Below are 9,660 nucleotides of genomic sequence, written 5' to 3'. Positions count from 1 at the left end.
ATGATACCTGCGTCAGTAGGACTCTCTCTCTTGACGATTACTGAGCGCTGGAAGAGACGACAATCGTCGACAGGACCAAGGTCTAGAGAATACAAGGTCTTCTCACGGCTGACCCAAAATTGGGATCTAATGCGCAACAGAGGTTGTGACGTCACGCGGTCTACTCACGGTCCTAAGTGATCTCTGACTGATCAGTTCGTTTACAAACAAACACTCTTCCACATATTTTGGTATTGATATTGTCCGTAATAGTGGCCTTATATTTTTTTTCATTCTTGCTGCAATTTAGACAGTTTAAGTTATATGAGCCAAATCTTGTGCATAAACGGGATGAAAATAGGAAAAAATAGGGATCTAATTCTTCATAGATTTCCTATGGACGAAAAGTGTAGTGTCATGAAAAAGATGAAGTTATGATAAAGGCACAGATGCTTTATATTCTTAGCTCTATGTGTAAAAAGGTGAGACCTTGAAACTATTTATTCATTGTAAAAACACCGATATAAAAAAATTCTCTATTTGAATTCATCATTAAGATAGCGAGAGCTGGATTTCCTATAGTTGGTATGGTTCATGACTTGTGGGCAACAAATATAAGTTTGAATTCAGTAGGCAATGGTGTAACAAGGCTAATCCAACATTGTTAATCCTGCGGATTATTGCAGGGAAATCAATTTGCCGATGCTCCTCACTTGATAAAACTCATCAGAAACACTTCACTTTCTGCCCAGACCATGGATCTAGGTTATCGGACTGAAAGGACTGCTTACATTGAGTCAGGGAACTAATTAAGAAATGCATTAAAGGTGATCTAATGAAACTCGAAAACTATTTGAAAAGCATTCAAGTGTTACGGGTATCGACAGTGAAATTAGCGTTACAGTTACTCTGCCACTCACAAAAATCTCAAACACTTCAGAGAAATAGGTCTGATTGTGGACAGGCACTGGGAAAGTGCAATCATTTTCATTTGCCTTGTTGATAAGTGGTTTGATTTATTCAGTTCTGGAGTACTTTTCGATCATCAAAGTCTTCATGGAATTCACTGAGTAATCTTAGAAACAAAAACAAAACATTGCAGAGATGATACACCTATCAGAACAATGAAAAGTCTGGGTTGAAAAGGACTTCGATTACAAAGGATTCCCCTTTCCAAAAGGTTGAAGATACCTTGCAAATCTCTAAAGAACTTGCCAGGGATGTTAGGTGAAATTTTGCAAAATCATACATCTTGACTCAAAGGTTAAATCGAGATGGACTGGAACACTTTTTGTCTGTATAAGTAAATGGGTGCATGTCATCAGCACCCATCACCTGTTGAATTTAAGTGGGTTTGTAAGCCCATCTCCTGGAAAAAGAGAGAACTCTATGAGGAGCAAAATACAATGTTGAAAATTGTAAATTAGCGATAATATGACTGAGGTCTCATTTTCTAACTTGATAACTAAAGAAAGCACTTCTTACGAGGCTGAAAAATCTCATCTCTTCAGATATTGCGTTCCTTATGGCAATATTGTTTCGTTTGCCAATGGAGGAAGTTGCAGGATGACAATGAAGACAAAACTGAAGAAGGAGGCATGCAATATGTGGGTGGTTTTGTAGCCTGTAACCACGAATATGACTATATAGGAACTAAAAACAAGGAGAAACAAGGATCGGCACTATAAGTAGAACAAATGTGTGAGCTTATGAAACCTCGACCCGAATTTTTGGAGCATTTAAAATCGTTGGAAAAGATATTTATTTGTTATCATTGTAAAAATAACGAAAAAGTTGGTCACATAATTGTATAATTGTTAACCTTAGTATACATGTACTGGTATACTGTGTATTTAGTGTGAGTTGTATATTAGAGTGAAAAATGTTTTTCATTTTTAAGTTCCAGTTGTAATTATTTGGATGAATACACATGTATAGAAATGAATATGGTCAACATGTGCTTTGTTTCCTAAAATGAATGAATCATAATTTTTAATATTAAATAGTCAACGAGGAAACAGGAGAAAAGTTTTCCCATTTGTGCAGAGCTTGGGTGAGGAGAAAGCAAGTAGACCGCGTGACGTCACGTTTCTTAACTCCCATCTCCTTACCCAGATGTTAATCCTGCATTTAATGGAATCTTTTTTTGTATTCTCTAGACCTTGGACAGGACAACCTGGATGCATCCACCGAAAGGCAGCATGGCTCCGCCCACATTATCACTCCTCCCACAGGACTCAAAAAAGGAACTCGATTAGTCAAGAATAGTGGCGTCACTAGAAGCTGATTTTTTTTTTTTTTTTTTTGTTGGGGGCGGCTGGAGCCCTACCAGCTTTATATATTTGATGTGACCATTAGATGGTAACTTGGTAGATGAGCAGGAGTGAAAAAAATGGGAGTATTGCATGCGTATTACATATATTTATACTATATGTAGCATATTACATGAGATACTATGATGAAACTATTCTCTGCATATATACTTTCACTATTCTTACAGAAGAACAAAGCTGTTTAAAAAGATAAAATAATAAGGAGCTATTTCTCTCATCAAAAAAAAGAAATAAAAATAATCAACCACATTGATTACATGAAGTATTTTGCATCGAACTTAATTAAATTAGAGATAAACGCCTTATGGTGGATTCACCTGAGTCTGACTGTAAAGATATTGGGAGAGCTGCAAATCTATCCACTACCCTATCAAGATCAAGGGAATCCACTACAGTTTTCTCAATAGAAATTGTGCCTAGACTGGTCAGTCGTTCCTGACCCATTGATGCCCTGAGGTAAGATTTGACCAATTTCAAGACAAAAAGATAGCTCACATTTGGCATTACTGACAGGGAAAGTTAAAGCCAAGTGCATTAAATTCCAAAGTGTGGTGAAACTTCCTTCATTGGTTTCAGTTTATCCAAAGCATCAGAAATAGATTTCACATCATCCCGTAGTGTTCTCTGAGCAATAAGTAGTTCTGCACGGAGGCTTTCCCTTTCAATTGAGTACTGGTCAGCAAAGCATTGCAAGTCATTTTCATTACAGAAATTTAGAGATGATGGGTGGCAAGCAGCTACACCAAGGAGGATACTTTTTGGTTCATCAAATCTTTGTCTAAATTCACTGAGTACTTTGTCAAAAATAGGGATATACCGAGACCTTTTACAGTAGGCTTTTGTGTCCTCAACCCTTTCAAAAGTGTCTCGTTGGACTGTGTTTTCGATTACAAAGGATTCCAACGGTCGTGAAGATGGTTTCCTTCTCCTTGAAAGCTGACGGAAAGTTGAAGTTATGTTTCTCTCAGTAGCAAAATCAATTGATTTTTGCCAAATGGTGTTAAAATGGTAGTCTGTTGTTCTTTTGTCACTAATAATTTCAAGTGTTTCTTGTGCCATGCTAAGTGCTGCAGCAAGTTCCATATTCTCATTCTGCCATGTCTTTGATAGTGGGGTTGTAACATCAAATACTTCAGAAAAGGTAATCAACAGAAAGACTGTCTCAAACTTATCTAAAACATAGGAATCCATTAGCTAAAGCTTTTTCTTCACCAGATCTTCCATGGTTAGACAAATCTTCTAGAGTATCCATCAAAATCTCATAGCGTTGTGATATTGACTTAAGGGCCTTATGATTGTATTCCCATTTGTGTTGACACACTTTAGGAAGTTCCAGAACTGACAATTTTTTGTCTTTCTGGAGGTCTATGAATATATGATGGCGCAAGGTTGAACCACGGATGAAGTTAATCAGAGCTGAAAACAAGTTAAAAAAATTCTGCTGCTTCTGGCAGGCAGCCAGCTGTGTGAGTTATGACAAACTGCAATCTGTGTGCAGAACATGGTACATAAAAGCATGGATTCTCCACAGATTCTCGGATTTGTGCCTGTACACCACCGATTTTGCCACTCATTACAGATGCTGTATCGTAGCACTGTACTATTAGTTTATTAATATTCAGGCCAAGATCACGAAGCTTCTCTAACAACTCGTTAGCTACATAAGTAGCATCAAGATTCTTCAAAGAAATGAATCCTATGAACCTCTCATTTACTGTTTCATCTATGATATACCTAATGCAGACATAGAGCTGCTCAGTAATACTAACATCTCTAGTCTCATCAGATATTACTGCAAAGAAGGGTGATGACTTGGCTTCTTTGGCTATGACATCAAGCACACAATAGCCAAAGCTTTGAGAAGATAATTCTGACTTAACCCAGATGTATACTTGGCATTTAATGGAATCTTTTTTTCAGGTCACAAAATCTCTCAGACTCTTTGCTTATCAAATAAAAAATTTCCAGAAAGGCACCCTTATTTAATGAACTTTCGCTTTCATCACGCCATGTTTGTTTTAGCAATTGTAATAACAATGTTCAATAGTGTCTTGACATATTCTTTATTGTGAAGAACCTGCTGTTTATGTTGGCTATCAAGTTGTTTATGAACATCACCATGCAGCTGTGAAATTTTGAGGTTGAGCCATTTTTCCATAGCAATAATATGGTATGTTCCTTTTTCATGCTTTAATGCCTTTTCATGCATCTTCTTCCAGTTGCTGAAACCTTCGTTGGTAAGTGACATTTCTCTGTGCCCTACATTAGCACCAAAGAGTCTGCATGAAAAGCAGTAAACTCTGTCACCAGTCACGGAGTATTCAAGCCACTCATACCTACCATACCAGTCACATTGAAAAGACCTGGTCTGAGAACCAAACTGTACTTTTTAGTCTTGGTTGTGTGGGTCCATCTTCAGGTCTCATGGCTATATCAGCAAATTGTCTTTTAGTAGGAATTTCAAAGGTTTTCACTTGTGCTGGGTCGTGCCTAAAAAATTAATAATATAAAATATATATATATATATATATATATATATATATATATATATATATATATATATATATATATATATATATATATATATATATGTCTCACTAGTGTTCCGTATATTCATACACATATAGATATTAATCATAATCCTATGCACATACATTAGGTCTGTATATATATTAAAAGGATACGATATCTTATCTTATCTAGATGGGATGGAAGTACCAGTTGCACTGGTCATTATTTAACCATCTCGCCACCCGAGTAGTGGGAAAAACAGAACAAAGAATAACTAATAATTCCATAAGTCTTGTAAACTTAAATGTGTGTGTGTTATAGCAAATATAATTGTTGTATGTATGATTAGGATGCAGTTTGTGGGATGTGTGTGTGTGTATATATATATATATATATATATATATATATATATATATATATATATATATATATATATATATATATATATATATATATATATATGGTGAAATATATATATATTCTATATATATATATATGTATATATATATATATATATATACATACACATCTTCATCTGCCATATAGGGATATATATATATACATATATATATATATGATATATATATATATATATATATATATATATATATATATATATATATATATATATATATATATATATATATATATATATATATATATATATATTATTATTACTTTTGTATCGTGATTCATTTATCACACATAACCACAGGTGAAAAATAAGAAACGGGGTGTAGGTCCTGACCGGTTTCGACTTTATTTCCAAGCCATTAACGAAGGACTGATACAGAGTATGAGAAGTCACAAATATATATACTACAAGAACAGTACTGACAAACATACACAACCGTTAGAGACTACATATCCCCCCTCAGGCCGGCGTCGAGGTAGGAGTGGCCTTTAAAACTCATTTGGCTAAAAATCACAATATACTCTCAGGGGACAATGCTGATAAACAAACCATACGCCATCTCAGATCCACACCTGACAGGTGTCACGGAGGCGGAGTTTGGAAACTCATTAACACTACTACCCTCGTACTGTGTTTACAAATATGATAATCCTATTTTTCATACATCTCTACTGCCTACCTTAAAGTTTAAACAATTTACAAATTTCTTTTGATATTAAAGGATCAAGTTTATACATCCCTTGACTGATATTCATATTATGGTTGTAACTTTCTTTTATAAAGCTAGATTCAATGATATTCCTTTCCAGTGCATTATTAGAATATAAAATCCTTTTTGCCCCAAAACCAGTTGATAGCATGATTGTTCTCACTAACATGTACAAATATACCACTGTTCCCCTGTGCATATCTCACACATTTCTTATGCTGTTCAATTCTTTTTTCCAGTGCTTTCCCGGTTTGGCCAATATAAAAGTTGTCACAAGACTTACACGGAATTTTATATACACACCCTTTAGTATTGTCAGGGGAGTTCTTGATAAGTACATTTTTCATAGTTTTATTGTTCTTAAATGCGACATTAACACCAAAATTCTTAAGAAGATGAGGGATATCTTTCATATTATTATTATAAGGCAGAACAAGCAAGTTTTTTGTGTTGTAAGGTTCTTTCTGGTTTTGATACATAGTCTTTTTTGCCGCTTCAAATGCACCGTTTAATACACTATCAGGATATTTCAATTTCTTGCCTGCATTCCTAATCTGATCTATTTCATCATCAATATATTCAGGGCTACATACCCGTAATGCTCTTAAAAACATAGATGAAAACACTGACTTTTTAACCTTATTGCTTTGTCCAGAATAGAAATGCACATGGAAGAAATATTAGTGGGTTTTCTATACACACTATATTTAAACCCATTGCTATTTCTTCGTATGAGGACATCCAAGAACGGTAAGCACCCATCATTTTCCATTTCCATCGTGAATTTAATTGATGGTACTAATTGATTTAACTTGGCAAAAAAGTTATTTACAACACGCACCAAACAACAGTTACTGACCGCATGTCGCTGCAAATACACCCGAAGTCATGTGCCTCATCAGTAAACAAAGTGACTAAGGTTAGTAAAAACCGAGCATTCAAAGGAAATGGGAGCAATAAAAATGTATTGACAAGGCTGTAATGACGGCTTATCCGAGATTCCATCGTTAACTGATGTTAGCATTCTTGGAGCTGATTTCGAGACTTGACGATTGGAAAGGAATGACCTCAACGCATTCAAATGATGCCCAAATCCTTTCAATGTGGTTTAGTGAACAATGACCCTATTATTCTTCTGATCCGTGAGGTTTCGAATAGATGGGCCTAATGTTTTCACTATTGGGATTGTACTATAAAGTTTACAGCTTTTTGTATTAGCGGACGCACACGGTTTGAAGGTTTAACTTTAGTAATCGAGCCTAAAAATTAAGGGGAATATCTGGTTAACAATGCAAAAATGATTACTGAAATTATGTTATCGCAAGCCCTTAAATTTAATAACGCAAAATGCCAGACTTCAAAAGGCCTTATAACAACAAGCAGTCAGCTAAGGCTGGAATTCCAGCTGGATTCTGTCACGCAATACAGCACCACCATGAACTCTTCAACATTCTTGACTGATACACAATGAAACCCACCTATACTTAACACTAGCCCTGCATCTGGTCAAGACATCCTATTTCAGTCAAAAAACAGGAATTTTAACCCACCAAGTACGTACAACAAATCCAAACCGCAAAATTATAGTAATTCTTGAGAGAGAGAGAGAGAGAGAGAGAGAGAGAGAGAGAGAGAGAGAGAGAGAGAGAGAGAGAGAGAGAGAATTTTCCAGTTTCGAGGGTTATTGTAAAATGGGTACAGCTTCTTGGGAACGCCGTAGTCTGATCGCCTTACCTGATTTGCACGTAGCGAGGATTAACAAAAACACATTTTAATGTCTTCTATTCTTCTATAAACAACGTCCCCCCACAACCCCCACCCCTCCGTAGGCAAACACACAACACAACCAGATTTACCTGTAACATAATGTACTATAAGGATGCTTAAAACATCAATTTACATACATATTATCAACGTCAGCAACTGACCTTCCTTTTACCCATCCATTGCAAAACTCCACCATATTTTTCTTGGTAAACGTTGAGCTGGAATAATAATCACAAAATGTACCTCTGTGCACATTATCTCCGAGTTATCTTTTGCGCATTACCAAAAACTCTATATAAAAGCTTAAAAGGCCCCAGCATTCACAGTGTTGTCATTTTGAACTGCCAAGAAATATATTGAGTTTCTTGCTTCATATCAGTTACCGGAGGAATTTCAGATTATAGCAAAGACACAAGATTCAGTCGATGACATCACATCATCCCAAGTTATTCAAGTGACTCTCGAAATCTAGAGCCCAGAAGAAGCAAAGGTGTCAAGACCGATTTCAACAAATACCTTCCGTACCTGGACACAGCCACCCTTGTGGTTTGGTTTCAAATTCCATTTATGTTTAAGTCACGGAATATTCCTTTTAAGTTTCAGACATCAATACGATCCAGTTCTTGCTAAATATCAAAAGTACGGAGTCACAGAATGCGCTGCAGTCAGTTTTGGAGTCAACCAACAAAATGGCAACACATTTTTACAAAGCAGCATGGTCGCTACTTCGCACCAAACTTGCTCGTACAGGCAAAGAGGCAAAAACGCTTTCATTTTCCCATGTTCTCAGGTGGTACCTGCATGCTGAGTTCATGTAAAGATGCTTAGAACACCTTAATTTACATAGACTGTCAAGACAAGCAGTGGACATTCCTTTTAAACTGTCCCTAGTTGTAGACTATAACCTTTTTCCTTGGCAAGCGTCTTCGTGCAATAATATTCCAAACTTCATATTTACTTACCTAATCCACGGCAAAGATAATCCATAAATCAAAGTTAATTTCACCTTCATCTATCACGAGCGCCCTCAGGAACTATCACACCACAATGCCACAGATACCCAGTTGTTTCAGTGACTTTATATAGCAGTATTTGAACACTTGACACCAACTCTTCTGGTATGAAATGGAACACAATGTAAAAACCACAGACCTTACGATGTCAGTAACACTAGATGAGCACAATTCTCCGAAATCTTCAAAGGACTTGGTCCATCAGCTCTCAAACGTCCACTTCGTCTCGAGCAGCACAGCTGACTGACTCCAGTCCTCAGTCCTCACCTGTCCTTTTGGGCCAGAACCCTGCACATCAGGTTACCTGTCAAGCCACTAGGAAACTATGGCGGTGAACTTTGTTGCAAGGCGGACTTACGTTAATTAATGACAGAATTATTTTTGTAATATATGGACGAAACTGATGAGTCCCAAAAGGCGTACAAGACCATATATTGTCGCAAAATAATGTTTGAACCTTTGACAAACTGAAAAGCGTCCTTTGAAATTCTCGGTGGTTTTAATGAAGAGAGAGAGAGAGAGAGAGAGAGAGAGAGAGAGAATTACAACCGCAAGCTAAATAAATCGTAACCTAATCTCTGTTAGAATAGAGAGAATCCGGGATTTTTTTTAAATCCCCAGAAGCTAATGAAATAAGGGGTGGGGGCGTGGCAGAGGCTTCGAACTGTCAAACTTCCGAACGGCTGATGAAAGACTAACTGGAAAGCTTCCTCTTCATTTCTGATAAAGACGCAGAGCTTTACGGATGCAATAAAGCCTGCCGCCTCTAACGTGCACTCGCCCTGCGTGCATGTGTCAATTTCCCACACCTATTGCCTAGCATCCTTGGATCCTACACACCGAGAAATTGGGAAAAAATTCGACATTATATACATTTGTCCTTTTGATGACCAAGTCCGAAAAGCCTCATAATGTTACTGCAAAAACCTCGAA

The 9,660-nt window shown here is 36.6% G+C and overlaps 1 pseudogene; it reads right to left on the bottom strand.

Moving 5' to 3' along the window:
* Nucleotides 1-2,150: 2,150 nt before the first annotated feature.
* On the bottom strand, nucleotides 2,151-4,525 carry LOC136838032 (zinc finger MYM-type protein 1-like; annotated as a pseudogene).
* Nucleotides 4,526-9,660: the final 5,135 nt, after the last annotated feature.

This window comes from Macrobrachium rosenbergii, unplaced genomic scaffold (genome assembly GCF_040412425.1).
Source record: "Macrobrachium rosenbergii isolate ZJJX-2024 unplaced genomic scaffold, ASM4041242v1 13908, whole genome shotgun sequence".
Lineage (NCBI taxonomy): Eukaryota > Metazoa > Arthropoda > Malacostraca > Decapoda > Palaemonidae > Macrobrachium > Macrobrachium rosenbergii.
The sequence above is the reverse complement of the archived record's forward strand: the minus strand, read 5'-3'. Positions and strand labels throughout refer to the sequence as shown.